The sequence below is a fragment of the Aotus nancymaae genome, unplaced genomic scaffold (genome assembly GCF_030222135.1).
Source record: "Aotus nancymaae isolate 86718 unplaced genomic scaffold, 86718_ANA_hifiasm-v0.15.2.pri h1tg000067l, whole genome shotgun sequence".
NCBI classification, from domain to species: Eukaryota; Metazoa; Chordata; class Mammalia; order Primates; family Aotidae; genus Aotus; species Aotus nancymaae.
Window position 1 is genome coordinate 16,126,142 of NW_026988482.1, and position 17,663 is coordinate 16,143,804.

The following is a 17,663-nucleotide window of genomic DNA, read 5'->3' on the forward strand; positions in this document are numbered from 1 at the left end:
TAGATATAAGTCTTTAATCCACTTTGATTTGATTTTTGTATATGGCAAGAGAGCTAGGTCTAGATGCATTCTTCTGCATAAGAATATCCAGTTTTCCCTGCTCCATTTATTAAAGAGATTGTCCTTTCCCCAGTGCATGTTCTTGGAACCTTTGTCAAATATGAGTTCATTGTTTATTCCTGGGTTCTATATTCTGTTGCATTGGTCTATGTGTGTTTGTATGCCAGAATCATGCTGTTTTGGTTACTATAACTGTATAATTTGAAGTTATGTAATGTGATTCCACCAGTTTTGTTCTTTCTGTTCAAGATAGCTTTGGCTATCTGGGTCTTTTGTGGTTCCACATAAATTTTAGGACTTTTTTCCTCTTTCTGTGAAGAACGTCATTGGTATTTTGATGGAGACTGTATTGAATCTGTAGGTTGCTTGGGTAGTATGGACAGTTTAACAATATCAGTTCTTCCAATCCATGAATATGGCATATCTTTCCATTTTTTGGTGTCCTCTTCAGTTTCCTGCATCAGTGTTTTATCGTTTCCATACTAGAGAAATTTCACTTGTTTGGTTAATTCCTAGGTATTTTATTTTACTTGTAGCAATTATAAATGGAATTACTTTCTTGATTCCTTTTTCAGATTGCTCATTGTTGGCATATAGAAATGCTAATGATTTTTGTATGTTGAATTTGTTGAATCCTGCAACTTTACTGAATGTATTGATTAGTTCTAATAGACTTTTGGTGGAGTCTTTAGGTTTTTCTAAATATAAGGTCATATCATCTGCAAACAAGTATAATTTGACTTCTTCCTTTCCCATTTGGATACTCTTTATTTCCTTCTCTTGTCTGAATGCTCTGGCTAGGATTTCCAGTACTATGTTGCTATTAAACATAGTGGACATCCTTGTTTCAGATGATCTTAGAGGAAAGGCTTTCAGTTTTTCCCCATTCAGTATGATGTTCAAGGTGGGTCTGTTGCATACAGCTTTCATTATATTAAGGTATGTTCCCTCTGTAAGGCCGGTCGCCTCACCGGGAGCTCGGACACCTCCGCCGCACTCCGAGAGCTCAGACACGTCCACCCCCCTTGCACAGCCTAGCCCTCCCTTAAAGAACCCCGCCAAAATGCAAACGAAGTCTTGTAACTCTACCCAATAGCAGTCGAGTCTTGTATGCAAACGAAGTCTTGTAGCTCTACCCAATAGCAGTCGAGTCTCGTATGCAAACAAAGTCTTGTAACTCTACCCAATAGCAGTCAAGTCTTGTATGCAAACAAAGTCTTGCAGCTCTACCCAATAGCAGTCGAGTCTTGTATGCAAACGAAGTCTTGTAGCTCTACCTAATAGCAGTCGAGTCTTGTATGCAAACAAAGTCTTGTAACTCTACCCAATAGCAGTTGAGTCTTGTATGCAAACGAAGTCTTGTAGCTCTACCCAATAGAAGTTGAGTCTTGTAAAACTACCCAATGGAACTCAAACCATGCCTACCTACCAATAGCAAGCTTGCCTTGCCCACACCCTGCTCTCCCACAACCAATCAAACGCCTCCACTCCCTATAAAACCGCATGTCTGAGAGGAGTCCATGTGACTTCTCCGGCCCCTCCTGTTGGACCGCAGAACCTCACCCGGGAGCCGAATAAATTCACATTGAATCTTCTTGTGCTGGCCTCAGTTTCTTCATTTTAAACTCAGCAAGAACCTAACAACCCTTACACCCTCCACACTCAGTTTTTTGAGGATTTTTATCATGAAAGGATGTTGAAATTCACCAAATACTTTTTCAGCATCAATTAAAATGATATCATTTTTGTCCTTCATTTTGTTGATACGATGTATCACATTGATTGGTTTGCGTATGTTAAATCATTCTTGTATCCCTGGGGTAAATTCCACTTGGATATGATGAATGATTTTTTTTAATGTACTGCTGAATTTAGTTTGTTAGCATTTTGTTGAGAATTTTTGCATCAATGTTCAGCAGGGGTACTGGCCTGTAGTTTTCTTTTACTGATGTGTCTGTCTGGTTTTTGGTAATTACCGAAGCATTCCCTCCTCTGCTTTTCAGACTAGTTTGAGTAGGGTTGGTATTAGTTCTGCTTTTTTTTTTTTTTATTGCATTTTAGGTTTGGGGGTACATGTGAAAAACATGCAAGATTGTTGCATAGGTGCCTACGTGGCATTGTGATTTGCTGCTTTCCTCCCCTTCACCTATATGTGGCATTTCTCCCCATGCTATCTCTCCCCAACTCCCCATCCCCCGCTGTCCCCCCCACTCCCCCTCAACAGACCCCAGTGTATAGTGCTCCCCTCTCTGTGTCCATGTGTTCCCATTGTTCAACACCCATCTATGAGTGAGAACATGCGATGTTTGATTTTGTGTTCTTGTGTCAGTTTGCTGAGAATGATGGTTTCCAGGTTCATCCATGTCCCTACAAAGGACGCGAACTCATCGTTTTTGATGGCTGCATAATATTCCATGGTGTATATGTGCCACATTTTTCCTGTCCAGTCTATCATCGATGGGCATTTGGGTTGGTTCCAGGTCTTTGCTATTGTAAACTGTGCTGCAATGAACATTCGTGTGCATGTGTCCTTATAGTAGAACGATTTATAATCCTTTGGATATATACCCAGTAATGGGATTGCTGGGTCAAATGGAATTTCTATTTCTAGGTCCTTGAGGAATCGCCACACTATCTTCCACAATGGTTGAACTAATTTACACTCCCACCAACAGTGTAAAAGTGTTCCTATTTCTCCACATCCTCTCCAGCATGTGTTGTCTCCAGATTTTTTAATGATCACCGTTCTAACTGGCGTGAGATGGTATCTCAATGTAGTTTTGATTTGCATTTCTCTAATGACCAGTGATGATGAGCATTTTTTCATATGCTTGTTGGCCTCATGTATGTCTTCTTTTGTAAAGTATCTGTTCATAACCTTCGCCCATTTTTGAATGGGCTTGTTTGTTTTTTTCTTGTAAATCTGTTTTAGTTCATTGTAAATTCTGGATATCAGCCCTTTGTCAGATGGGTAGGCTGCAAAAATTTTTTCCCATTCTGTTGGTTGCCGATTCACTCTATTAACTGTTTCTTTTGCCGTGCAGAAGCTGTGGAGTTTGATTAGGTCCCATTTGTCTATTTTGGCTTTTGTTGCCAATGCTTTTGGTGTTTTGGTCATGAAGTCCTTGCCTACACCTATGTCCTGAATGGTTTTGCCTAGGTTTTCTTCTAGGGTTTTTATGGTGTTAGGTCTTATGCTTAAGTCTTTAATCCATCTGGAGTTAATTTTAGTGTAAGGTGTCAGCAAGGGGTCCAGTTTCTGCTTTCTGCATATGGCTAGCCAGTTTTCCCAACACCACTTATTAAACAGGGAATCCTTTCCCCATTGCTTGTTTTTATCAAGTTTGTCAAAGATCGGATGGTTGTAGCTATGTTGTGTTGCCTCCGACGCCTCTGTTCTGTTCCATTGGTCTATATCTCTGTTTTGGTACCAGTACCATGCTGTTTTGATTACTGTAGCCTTGTAGTAGAGTTTGATGTCCGGTAGTGTGATGCCTCCCGCTTTGTTTTTTTTGCTTAGAATTGACTTGGCTATGCGGGCTCTCTTTTGGTTCCATATGAAGTTTAAGGTGGTTTTTTCCAGTTCTGTGAAGAAGGTCATTGGTAGCTTGATGGGGATAGCGTTGAATCTGTAAATTACTTTGGGCAGTGTGGCCATTTTCACAATATTGATTCTTCCTAACCATGAACATGGAATGTTTCTCCATCTGTTTGTGTCCTCTCTTATTTTGTTGAGCAGTGGTTTGTAGTTCTCCTTGAAGAGGTCCTTTATGTTCCTTGTTAGTTGTATTCCTAGGTATTTTATTCTCTTTGTAGCAATTGTGAATGGCAGTTCGTTCTTGATTTGGCTCTCTTTAAGTCTGTTATTGGTGTATAGGAATGCTTGTGATTTTTGCACATTGATTTTGTATCCTGAGACTTTGCTAAGTTGCTTATCAGTTTCAGGAGATTTTGGGCTGAGATGATGGGGTCTTCTAGATATACAATCATGTCATCTGCAAATAGAGACAATTTGACTTCCTCCTCTCCTAATTGAATACCCTTTATTTCTTTTTCTTGCCTGATTGCTCTGGCTAGAGCTTCCAGTACTATATTGAATAGGAGCAGTGAGAGAGGGCATCCTTGTCTGGTAGAACTTAGCAGTGAAGCCATTGTGTCCTTGGCTTTTCTTTGCTGAGAGACTTTTTATTATGGCTTTGATCTCATTACTTGTTATTGGTCTGTTCAGGTTTTGGATTTCTTCATGATTCTATCTTAGTAGGTTGTATGTGTCTAAAAACTTATCCATTTCTTCTAGGTTTTCAATTTATTGGTATGTAGTTGTTCACAGTAGCCACTAATGATCTTTTGAATTTGTGCAGTATCAATTATAATATATCCTCACCGCAACCTCCGCCTCCTGGGTTCAAGCAATTCTCCTGCTTCAGCCTCCCAAGTAGCTGGGACTACAGGCACACACCACCATGCCCAGCTAATTTTTTTATATTTTTAGTAGAGACGGGGTTTCACCATGTTGACCAGGATGGTCTCGATCTCTTGAACTCATGATCCACCCGCCTTGGCCTCCCAAAGTGCTGGGATTATAGGCGTGAGCCACCACACCCGGCTTTTGTATTGTTTTCTTTGTTTCAATTTCATGTATTTCTGCTCTCATCTTTATTATTCCTTTTCTTCTAACTTTGGGTTTGGTTTGCTCTTGCTTTTCTAGTTCTTTAAAACACATCATTAGGTTGTTTATTTGAACGATGTAGGCATTTATAACCATAACCTTCTCTTAGTTCTGTTTTGCTGTCTTCCATAGGTTTTGCTATGTTGTGTTTTCATTACCATTTGTTTAAAGAAATTTTTCAATTTCTTTCTTAATCTCTTCATTGACCCACTGGTCATTCAGAGGCATATTGTTCAGTTTCCATGTGTTTCTATAGTTTCCACAATTTGTTATTAATTTCTGGTTTTATTCTATTGTAGTCAGAGAAGATACTTGATATTATTTCAATTTTTTGGAATGCTTTAAGACTTGTTTTGCAACCTGGCATATGGTCTATCATTGAGAATGATACATGTGCTGAGCAGAAGAATGTGTATCCTGCAACTCTTCAATGAAATGTTCTGTAAGTATCTATTAGGTCCATTTCATCTATAGTGCGGATTAAGTCTGATGTTTCTTTGTTGATTCTCTGTCTGTAATATCTGTCCAATACTGAAAGTGGGATGTTGAGATCTCCAGCTATCATTATATTGGGGTCTATCTCCCTCTTTAGGTCTAATAATATTTACTTTATATATGTGAGTGCACCGGTGTTGGGTGCATATATAACTGTTATATCCTTTTGCGAACTGACCCCTTTATCATTATACAATAACCTTCTTTGTCTCTTTGTATATTTTTTCTTGAAATTGACTTATCTGATATAAGTATAGCTACTTCTGCTTCTTTTTGATTTTCATTGGCATGAAATATCTTTTCCCATCCCTTTATTTTCAGTCTATGTGTGTTTTTATAAATAAAATGTTTCTTGTGGGCAACAGATCATTGGGTCTTAAAAAGAATATATCCGTCCATTCTTTATATTTTGATTGGAGAGTTTAGTCCATTTACATTCAATGTTATTATTGATAAGTAAGGACTTACTCCTGCCATTTTGTTATTTGTTTTCTAGCTGTTTTCTGGTCTTCTCTTCCTTCTTTCCTTCCATCCTGTCTTCCTTTTAGTGAAGGTGATTTTCTCTGGTGTTATGTTTTATTTTCATGCTTTTTCCTTTTTCATACCCATTGTGTTTTTAGACTTGGGGTTGCCATGAGACTTGCAAATAATATTTTACAACACATTATTTTAAACTGATGACAAATCAACACTGATTACATAAACATACTAAAAACAAACAAAAAAAACTAATAAAAAGTCTAGACTTCACCTCCCCACTTTTTCACTTTTTGTTGTTTCTATTTATATCTTACTGTACTATCTATGCCTTGAAACATTATTTTTATTGGTTTATCTTTTTATGTTTGTACTTAAGATATGAGAAGATACACACTGCAATTACAGTGTTTTAACAGTCTGTGTTTTTCTCTGCACTTACTATTACCAGTGAACTTTTCACCTGCAGATGATTTCTTATTGCTCATTAACATCCTTTTATTTCAGATTGAAGAAATCCCTTTAGCATTTCTTGTAGGGCAGGTTGGGTATTGATGAAATCCATCAGTTTTTATTTGTCTGGGAAAGTCTTTATTTCTCCTTCATGTTTGAAGAATTTTTTTTTTTTTCAGATGGAGTCTCACACTGTTGCCCAGGCTGGAGTGCAGTGGTAAGATGTCAGCTCACTGCAACCTCTGCCTTCCAGGTTCCACTGATTGTTCTGCCTCAGCCTCCCAAGTAGCTGGGATTACAGGTGTCTGCCACTATGGCCAGCTTATTTTTGTATTTTTAGTAGAGACAGGATTTCACCATGTTGGCCAGGCTGGTCTTAAACTCCTGAACTCAACTAGTTCACCAGCCTTGGCCTCCCAAGTGCTAGGATTACAGGTGTGAGCCACTGTGCCCAGCCTGAAGCACATTTTTGCCATATATGCTATTTAAGTTTTTTCCCTTCAACACTTCAAATATGTCATGCCACTCTCTCCTGACCTGTAAGGTTTTCACCAAAAAGTCTGCTGCCAGATGTACTGGAGGTCCATTTTATGCTATTTGTTTCTTTTATCTTGCTACTTTTAGGATTCTCTCTTTATTTTTGACTTTTGAGAGTTTGATATTTAATGTCTTGAGGTAGACTTCTTGGGGTAAATCTGGTTGGTGTTCTATAATCTTACTGTACTTGAATATTTATATCTTTCTCTAGTTTTGAGAAGTTCTCTGTTATTATCCCTTTAAATAAATTTTCTACTGCTCTCTACCTCCTCTTTAAAGGCAGTAACTCTTAGATTTGCCCCACTGAGGCTATTTTCCAGATCTCGTATGCATGTTTCATTCTTTCATCTCCCCTGACTGTTCTTTCTTGCTTTTCTTTCTTTCTTTCTTTTTTTTTTTTTTGAGACAGTGTCTGGCTCTGTCATCCAGGCTGGAGTGCAATGGCACAATCTTGCCTCACTAAAACCTCTGCCTCCCAGGCTCAAGCCATCCTCCCACTTCTAATTGTGTATTTTCAAATAGCCTCTTAAAACTTACTATTTCTTTCTTTTACTTGATTAGTTCTACTATTAAGAGATTCTGATATATTATTCAGTATGTCGGTTGCATTTTTCAGTTCCAGAATCTCTGCTTGTTTTTAATTATTTGAATTTGTTTGTTAAATTTATCTGATAGGATTCTGAATTTCTTCTCTGTGCTATCTTGAATTTGAGTTTCCTCAAAACAACTATTTTGAATTCTCTGTCTGAAAGATCACATATCTCTGATTATCCAAGACTGGCCCCTGGTGCCTTACTTAGTTTATTTGGTGAGGTCCTATTTTCCTGGATGGTCTTGATGCTAGTCGATGTTTGCTGATGTCTGGCCATTGAAGAGTTAGGTGTTTATTATAGCCTTTGCAGTCTAGGCTTGTTTGTACTCATCCTTCTTGGGAGGTTTTTCAGGTATTCAAAGGACTTGGGTGTTGTGGTCTAAGTTTTTGGTCACTGCAGCTGTATGTGCATTAGGGGGCACACCAAGCCCAGCAATACTGTGCTTCCTGCAGATTCACAGATGTACCACCTTAGTGGTCTTAGATCACATCGGAAAGAATTCTCTGAATTACCAGGCAGACTCTTGTTCTGTTCCCCGTCTCCCAAATGAATGCAATCTCTCTCTGGCTGAGCTGCCTGGGGAGGGGTGACACCCCTGTCACTACCACCACTAGGACTGCACTTGGACAGATTTGAAGCCAGCACAGAACTGGGTTTTGTCCAAGGCCTGCTGTAACCACCACCTGACTACTATCTATGTTCACTCAAGGCCCTAGGGCCCTATAATTAGCAGGTGGCAAAGATTGCCAGGCTTGTGTCCTTCCCTTAAGGGTAGTGAGTTCTCTTAGGCCCCAGGCAGGACCAAAGATGCTACCTGTCAGCCAGGGCCTGCAATCAGAAACCCTAAAAATCTAACTGGTGCTCTATTCTACTACAGCTAAGCCAGCACCAAAACCACAAGATAAAGTCCTTCCCACTCTTCCCTCCTCTTTCCCCAGGCAGAGGACTCTCTCCCTGTGTCCACTACCATCACAGGCCCATAGAGAGTACTGCCAGGGTGCCACCAATGTTTATTTAATGACCAAGGACTCTTCAGTCAGCTTGTGGTGAATCCTGTCAGTCCTGGGACTCTCTTCAAGATCTACCCCAGGTCAAGGCAGAGCTTTCAGTGAGCGCCCCTCTAGCCTGGGGTAGGTCCAGAAATGCTATCCAAGAGCCAAGGCCTGGAACTGGGGACACCAAGGGCCCAGCTGGTACTTTTCCTCCCTATGTCTGAGCTGGTATCTAAGCTGCAAGACAAAGTCCCCTTTATTCTTCCCTCTCCATTACTCAAGCAGAGTGAGTCTCTCCTCACAGCCGCCACAGCTGTGAATGTAATGGATCATATCTGAAGCCAGCAGGTCTCAGAGTCTCACCCAAGTCCCACGGAACGTACTACCTGGTTACCACTACTGATTATTCAGGGCCCAGGAGCTCTTTAGTCAGCAAGTGAGAAATCCTGCCATGACTGGGTCCTTCCCTTCAAGCAGTAGGTTCCCTTCTGGCTCAGGATGTCTTGAAATGTCATCTAAGAGCTAGGGCATGGAATGGGGCCTCACGACTCTGCCTGGTGCCTTATCCTGGCGTGACTGAACTGGTACTCAAGTTGCAAGACAAAGTCCTTGTTATTCTTCTCTCTCCTCTTCTAACAGAAGGAGGGGTCTCTTTTGGAGCTGTGAGCTGCACTGCCTGGGTCTGGGGTTGGGGGATGCAAACTATCCCTTAGCCACCCTAGCTGATGTCTCACTAGGTCATGTACCCCACAAGTCCACTGGCTCTGAGCCCAGCACAGCAGTGGAACTTGCCTCCCAAAGTGCTGGGATTACAGGTGTTGCAGTCCTTGTGGCCTGGTTTATTTAGAATGCCAGAGCACTTGAACCTATGTTGACAAGGCTTGCTGGAACTCAGGTTCTGACTGCTGAGATGGGTGATTCTCCTCTGGCTAGGCTGGTCTAAATGCTCCCTCCGTGGGCACTGGCTGAGTTCTGCCCACTGTTGGCAGCAATGAGTTCCACTGCAAAGTCCCACCACCGCTGCACTCTCCCTTCCCCCGTCACACAGGTTCTCACTTGGCACTATGTCGCCACGGCCACAGGGATGGAGTCAGTGATCAACACCGTCTTTCTACCCTCTTCAGTGCCTCTTTCAGGTAATGTGAAGTTAAAACCAGGTACAGTGATTGCTCACCTGCTTTTTGGCGCTCATGAAGGTGCTTATTCTGTGTAAATAGCTGTCAAATTTGGTGTTCCTGTAAGGAGGATGAGTTGAGCCTTTCCAAAGTCTTTTTGTTTTTTTTAGATGGAGTCTCACTCTTGTCGTCCGGGCTGGAGTGCAGAGGCATGATTTTGGCTCATTGTAACCTCTGCCTCCCAGGTTCAAGCAATTCTCCTGCCTCAGCCTCCCAAGTAGCTAGGACTACAGGCACATGCCACCACCCCCAGCTAATTTTTGGATTTTTTTTTTTTTTTTTTTTTTTTTGAGACGGAGTTTCGCTCTTGATACCCAGGCTGGAGTGCAATGGCGCGACCTCGGCTCACCGCAACCTCCGCCTCCTGGGTTCAGGCAATTCTCCTGCCTCAGCCTCCTGAGTAGCTGGGATTACAGGCACGCACCACTGTGCCCAGCTAATTTTTTGTATTAGTAGAGACGGGGTTTCACCATGTTGACCGGGATGGACTCGATCTCTTGACCTCGTGATCCACCCGCCTCGGCCTCCCAAAGTGCTGGGATTACAGGTATGTAATAAACCAGGCCACAAGGACTGCAACACCTGTAATCCCAGCACTTTGGGAGGCAAGTTCCAGTGCTGTGCTGGGCTCAGAGCCAGTGGACTTGTGGGATACATGACCTAGTGAGACATCAGCTAGGGTGGCTAAGGGATAGTTTGCATCCCCCAACCCCAGACCCTCCACCGGGCGGTGGAGGCTGCTATTTGGCCATCTTGCTCCACCTCTGGCCTAAATTTAAAAAAAACTTTTATACCACATTGGTCCTCATCATTCCCTAAAACTTGTTTTATGTAGCACTTTAAATATTTTATTGCATTATAAAAGCCTTTTAAAAAAATCTTCCCGCTTCTCTTCCTTTTTTTTTCTTTTTTGAGACAGAGTTTCACTCATTGCCCAGGCTGCAGTGCAATGATGCAGTCTAAGCTCACTGCAACCTCCGCCTCCCAGATTTAAGTGATTCTCCTGCCTCAGCCTTCGAAGTAGCTGAGATTACAGGCATGCATCACCAAGCCCAGCTAATTTTTTTATATTTAGCAGAGATGAGGTTTCACTATGTTGGTCAGGCTGGTCTCGAACTCCTGACCTCAGGTGATCCACTCGCCTCAGCCTCCCAAAGTGCTGGGATTACAGGTGTGCGCCACTGTTGGGTTTTTTTAATATATATACTTTTTTTCAGACACAGAATCCAGACCAGTTCCTGCTGTTCCCCAACAGAAATCTCAAATTACATTTGTCATTCCCACACCCGTGACACTTCCTCTCACCCCTGCCCCTGTGACTTCTCTGACAGGTTTCCCTACCTCCTGCCTTCCCCACTGCCCCATTCCAGCTTCTGTTACACCTCCAGAATTGTTTTCCAAATACAGAAATTCATTTTCCTCTCTCCTTGGCTTCGAAACCTCCAGTGACTCTTCACTGCCCTTAGTTACTGTCCAAATCCTCTAGCAAGGCTTGCAAGCCCCTGCAATCGTGGTTCTGGCTACCTCTCCTGCCCTCCCCTGCTCTTGTGACTGGGCAGAACTGAACCAGGCAGTCTCCCATCTACTGGCCACCCCTGTATGATCTACATTATGACCTACATCCTTCTATACCTGTACTTGCTCTTCCCACCATCTGTAATTACCTGTCCCAGCTCCCATCTGCCTGCTAAGATCCTATCCAGTTTTCCATTCCTCCCCTCCAGCCTTCCCACAGCCTTCCAAAATGCACCATGCCCTTCCTAACACCCTACATCACATGGGGGCTCCACTTACCCTGTCTCACTCACTTTACAGGGCCCCGTTTCTCTACCTGCTGCATGGGGCACTCCTTGTAGCCAGAGCCCGTGACTGCTCTGTGCCCCGTATCCAGCCATTGGCCACATGACAGGCCATCCATACAGGTTTGCTAAACGAAGTGAACTGCCTTTGGGCAAGTAACTAAACCTCTCTAAGCCTCAATTTCTTCGTGGGTAATACGGGAATGACAACATGTCCTTCCTGTGGTGTCTGTCAAGGCTATCTGGAACACACACTCGGCCCAGGGGTTGCCACATGGTACTTATTCCTAAGTGTTAGTATTCAGCCTCCTCCCAGTCCCCTAAATGCCCTCTCCTCACAGATTAGTTTTTACTCCTAAACCAGCTTTTCCCTCTGAGCCTCATTACACCTCCAAACTATCCCTAGAAGTTGGAATTATACAAGAAGCTGGAAGCTGACAAGAGGGCGCTTGCAGGAGGGGAGGCCTCTGCATTCACTAAGGAAGAAGGACTGGATTTGTGCAGGCATACATGCAGCTCAGGGCTGTTGCAGCCAAACTAAGAGAGATGGAGAGCTATTCTCAGCCAGCTGACTCCCTACTGGCCCCATCTCACCCCAAAGCTTCACAGGCGACAACTGCATCCCATCAGCATTAATAGACTTATGAGGACAAACTGTACTCAGTACACTGTTCCAAATGTCGTGCTGCGAAGCCTGCGCCCATGAATATTTCATATAATAAATCTGCTTAAAGATAAATGAGAACATTTCATGGAATAGGCTTCATGCAGCAAGAGGCAAACCGCAGACACTGCAAGTGTGAATCAAAATACCCCGGCCTCCCAAAGACCAAAACAGGTTTGCAAACTAATCTTCCCAAGGACAAGGTGGCATCTGTCATACTCTGGGGGCCTTTGCCCAGACCAGGGACTGATGCCCGGCAGTGGGGCAGGCGGCAGCAAAGCAAGAGTGAAGAGAAGAAATGAGAGGGACGGGGCAGAGAAAAGTCCACCCCTCCGTCCTCCCCTCCTCCCTTTCAAGTCCCCCACCTCAAGAGCTACAGGAAGAACACACAACCTGGGAAACCAGGAATATAAGATGACTCCCATACTGAAGGCAATCAGCCAATGAGAACACCCAAAACAATGGTTAATGCCTATTTAGAATATATGATTTTTAGGAATGTAGACAAAAAAGTCAGATCATGACTTATAGGTTTTATTAATTTGTTTATATACACATAATTAAAATAAAAATTCTCAGCCGGGCGCAGTGGCTCATGCCTATAATCCCAGCACTTTGGGAGGCTGAGGCAAGCAGATCATCTGAGGTTGGGAGTTCGAGACCAGCCTGACCAACATGGAGAAACCTCGTCTCTACTAAAAATACAAAATTAGCCAGGCGTGGTGGCACAGGCCTGTAATCCCAGCTACTCCAAAGGGTGAGGCAGGAGAATTGCTTGGACCCAGGAGGCGGAGGTTGTGGTGAGCCAAGATCACGCCATTGTACTCCAGCCTAGGCAACAACAGGGAAACTCCATCTCAAAAAAATAAATAAATAAAATAAAATAAATAAAAATCCTGTTGATTACAAAAAAACTATTTTTTCCCATACCCAGCTTACAAAATAATTTCTCTTCAAGTCCTTCATGTGCCTCAACAGCAATGCCTTTATCAAGTCTAGAGTCAAGCTGAGTCACCCAGAGCCCATCCTCCTCACCAGCTGTGTAAAATGTGTTAGATACACTTCCCTGTGAATTTATGTAGAATGTTGGCATCGGAAATGTCATCCCAACCCACAAGAATCCATGTTCATATCATGAAGGCAGTTGGGTGGTGGTGGTGTTTTTTAAATCACCTACTGACATTTCTCATAGTTGGTTTCTTCGCCAGCCTATAATCATATATTTGTAGCCATTTACTAACCTTCCTTTTATTTGTCATCTTTAAAAGGCCTTTTTATAAGACTATTCCACACTTATACGGGAATATCCTACCCCAGAAATACCCTGCCTCAGGAAGATCCTGCCCCAGAAATAATGATAAATCTGTGTTAAATTTCTTTGCCGACTTTTATTTTTAATTAATTCTGCATCTAAATTCAGTAATGACTGAGGTTTCTTTTCAGCCGAAGGTGTCCTCAAACACTACTTTGTTGTTCGAACTAAAATATGTAACTGAGGAAGTGCTGTATGATATAAAAGACTTTGGAGGCCGGCACGGTGGCTCACGCCTGTAATCCCAGCACTTTGGGAGACCGAGGTAAGCAGATCATGAGGTCAAGAGATCATGACCATCCTGGCCAACGTGGTGAAACATCATCCCCACTAAAAATACAAAAAACAAAAAAAAAAAATTGGTGGACATGGTGACATGCGCCTGTAGTCCCAGCTACTTGAGAGGCTGAGGCAGGAGAATCGCTTGAACCCAGGAGGTGGAGGCTGCAGTGAGCTGAGATCCTGCCACTGCACTCCAGCCTGGGCAACAAAGCAAGACAACGTCTCAAAAAAAAAAAATAAGACTCTGGAAAGGCTCATCTCTTTCAAAAGGGACAGTGTAGGGATGGGGGAAAGAGGTGAAGTTTGCCTCATATTCTACCACGCACAGCACACTCAACACTTGTGATGCAGGAAAGCTGAAGCATTGGTCATGGCAGACAGAGTCTGGTGCCAGGCAGAAGCAGGCATCTTTGCCACCCAGCCCTGTGCTCACTGGCACTGAGATGCCTGAGAGCCAGGCCACCACTCCTCTAAACGCTCACTGGGGATATAAAGTCAGGCCAAGTCTTTAGCTCCATTTGGTGGAAAAAACTCATTTTATCACTTGGCCTGCCCCACTGGGAGTCAGGTCGCAGTCACACTCCTGGAGCCAAGAAGGCAAATGGCAAGGGCTGGCCCCAAGCACGGAAAGATGCCAGGTTTCCAGGAAAGTCCAAGGCCTGCTTGAAGAACAGCAGCTCCTCTGGCCACAGACTGCAATGCCACAGGTCAGCCGGAGGCCAAGGGTCTGTCCATCTCCTCCCTGTGCTTAGACAAAGATCATCCCCCAGCACAGCTGTTGGAGGTGAACGTGACATCACAAGGCTCAGGCAAAGTCTACCCAAGTCCAGTAATCCCAGTGCTCCTGCCAATGCTGAATCCACCTCCTGCGGGAACTACAAATAGGTTTCAACCTGTCCCGAGGGGCTGCCTGAAGCACAGGTAGGAAGGATTTTGCAACATCTGGACTCAGCGAGAAAGCATGCCATCAGCAGAAACGTCTATCAATGGGCTGACAAGCTCATCTCCCACAGTCAAAATCTCAGCTGAGTGGGCACAACATTTAGGCTGGAATCACCCCATTGATGAGGAGTCCATACCTCCCAAGACTCAAGAATGAACTGATTATGAAAAGCATAGTCTGGGGTTCAGATGCTAAGATGCCACCTAGTCACCTGGCAACCCTGGTCCAAGAACTTCAACACCCTAACTCCTCCACACAATGGGAGTCATGACTGTCTCACAAGGCTCTTAGGAAGAACATAATGAAAGCTCAATAAAGGACAGCTGACATTGTCATTACTCCATCCCAAAGGTTAGGAAGTATTTCCATACAAGAACACCTAGATTAGAGAAAAGAATCCGGTCCATATTTACACAGTGCCAAGATACTGTAGGCACGAATAAGAGCTAACTGGCAAGGACAGGTGCAGCGGCTCATGCCTGTAATCCCAGCACTTTGGGAGGCCAAGGCAGGTGGATGGTCTGAGCTCAGGAGTTTGAGACCAGTCTGGGAATCATGGCAAAACTCTGTCCCTATCAAAAACACAAAAAATTAGCCAGGTGTGGTGTAGCCCAGTGTGGTGGTACACGTGGTGGTGTTACTCAGGAGGAGGCTGGGGGATCGCTTGAGCCTGGGAGGTGGAGTTTGCCATGAGCCAAGATCTCCCCACTGCACTCCAGTCTGGGTGACAGAGTAAGACTCTGTCTCAAAAAGAGCTACCTGGCTCCACAATGCTCCATGGGAAGGTAGTTCCAGGCCCTTCCTCCTGCCACATTCAGCCCCTGGATCCCACCTCTGCTGAGGGCTGCCCAGGGTCCACCTAGAAGATTCCTTCAATACTCTTCATGCTTAACATGGAGTACCTATTTGCAAAACATGCTTCTAAAGACACTAAAACGGGCTGGGGGCAGTGGCTCATGCCTGTAATCCCAGCACTTTGGGAGGCTGAGGCGGATGAATCACCTGAGGTCAGGAGGTTGAGACCAGCCTGGCCAACATGGTGAAACCCCATCTCTACTAAAAATATAAATATTAGCCAGGCACGGTGGCGTGCACCTGTAATCCCAGCTAACTAGCAGGGCTGAGGCAGGAGAATTGCTTCAACCTGGGAGGTGGAGGTTGCAGTGAGCCGAGATCATGCCACTGCACTCCAGCCTGGGCAACAGAGTGAGACTCCATCTCAAAGAAAAAAAAAAAGTCATGAAAACAATCTAAACCCATAGGTAGATCAAACACAATTCTGAAATGAAGGTCTTGATGTATCAGAAAAGTCACTAAGTAAAGACATCTGCCTTCCAATTGGGAATGGCCTCTTGTCAGGCCACTCCCTCACTCTCAGGTCTTGCCAAGCCTAGCAGGACACCAAGGCAGACCGGAAGAAGTGGGATGGGTCTTTCGGAACTGACACCTACTTGGCCCATTCCCAAGGAGGAGCTGTTCACACCTTCTTGAAGCAAGGGCAGGTGCCCTGTGATGCCCGGTATCCATACACTGGGAGGACAAGCAAACAAAAGGACAGGCTCTGAGGCTGGTGGTAGGGATAGAGTAGACTCCACCGTGGGCCCCACAGAATTTAAATTAGGGCACAGCTATTCTATGTCCTGATTTTCTTTTTTTGAGACGAAGTCTCACTCTGTCGCCCAGGCTGGAATGCAGCGGCATGATCTTGGCTCACTACAACCTCCGCCTCCCAGGTTCAAGTGATTCTCCTGCCTCAGCCTCCTGAGTAGCTGGGATTACAGGCTCCCATCACCAGGCCTAATTTTTGTGCTTTTAGTAGACACAAGGTTTGACTATGTTGGTCAGGCGGGTCTCGAACTCCTGACCTCATGATCTGCCCGCCTTGGCCTCCCAAAGTGCTGGGATTACTGGCGTGAGCCACTGCATCTGGCTTCTGTGTCCTGATTTTTTTTTTTTTAGAAAGATTGGGTTTCACCATCTTGGTCAGGCTGGTCTCAAACTCCTGACCTCATGATCCACCCGCCTCAGCCTCCCAAAGTGCTGGGATTACAGACGTGAGCCACCGCGCCCAGCGTGTGTCCTGATTTTCATGTCTTAAATTTTATCAAAGGTGTTTCCTTAAATGAAATTTTCCTGGAGCAACAAACAGATGATCGAGTGTCGGATGAACAGAGCTACATTACCTATTGATCTCTCCCCAAGATTTGTCAGCAATTCCAACAAACTGAAGGAGAAATGACATTCTGGGAGGAGGAAAAAAAAACAAAAAACTTTGTTTTCCAATTAACCTGCAACATGAATGTGAAAGCACATTTCCAGAAGGAAAAGAAAGATCTGCTAATGACAGGCAGTCTTTCAATCCCGCACACATGCCAAACACTTGTACACCCCGGGGTCTCTGCACTGGCTATCTACTCTGCTCAGAGAACTCTCCCCAAGAAGATCCTCCTGCCTGAATCCTTCTAGCCATTCAGGGATCAGTTCAAATGTCACCTCCAGACATCTTCCCTCACTAAAAAAGTAGCTACCACCCTCACCACCATCAACACACATGCACACAACACACACACTGTACACACATGCACACACATCCCTGGCTATTTCATGACCGGATTCATTTCCTCCATAATCCTTATCACCAGACATGTCATGTTTTTCAGTGTTTAGTCACTTAGTGCCCACCTCTCCCTCCCTAGCTCCCAGCCAGCCTGTAAGGCACCGTGAGGGCCGGGCTTTGTCTGTCTTATTCATTGCTGTGTATCCAGCTCTTAGTCAAGTGCTTCACATGTAGTGGAGGCTCTGTAAATGCTTGCTGCAGGTAGGAACGAGCAAATAAAAGGGCAGAGAGGAAGGGTGACGGGACAACAGCACTTGAGAACTCAGCAGTTCCTTCCTACCCTGGCCTCTTCCTCAGGGCATGTCAAGTGCTTCTCCATCTCCATCCCAGCCCTCACTCAACAGAGAGACATTGTTTTCCACATGGGACTTACTCTAAACATTCAGGAGAACAGGGCTCCTTCTCACCTTTAACCTGCTAGACTGAATGCCCAGTAGACCCGGGCTACGGTATCTCACTTTGTCGGTAGGAGCTGTTGCCTCAATTTTACACCCAACCTGCAAACTACTGATACGACTTCTATGACTAGAGTAACACCAGGGATCTTGGTCTCGCGCCAATAGGATTAACCACACAGACACAGGTGGAGTGGTTT

At 44.2% G+C, this 17,663-nt stretch overlaps 1 protein-coding gene across 2 annotated transcripts in view; it reads right to left on the bottom strand.

Annotated features, from left to right (window-relative positions):
• The window catches only part of XXYLT1 (xyloside xylosyltransferase 1), a 194,595-nt gene that overhangs the window by 146,020 nt on the left and 30,912 nt on the right, over positions 1-17,663 (bottom strand). Inside the window, exon 1 of one of the 2 annotated variants that reach the window (XM_064366945.1) lies at positions 11,246-11,635. The exons of the other annotated variant lie outside the window; for it this stretch is intronic. The gene's annotated coding sequence lies outside the window, so the exon portion shown is untranslated. Of the gene's footprint in view, positions 1-11,245; positions 11,636-17,663 lie in introns of those variants that run through there. 2 annotated transcript variants of the gene reach the window in all.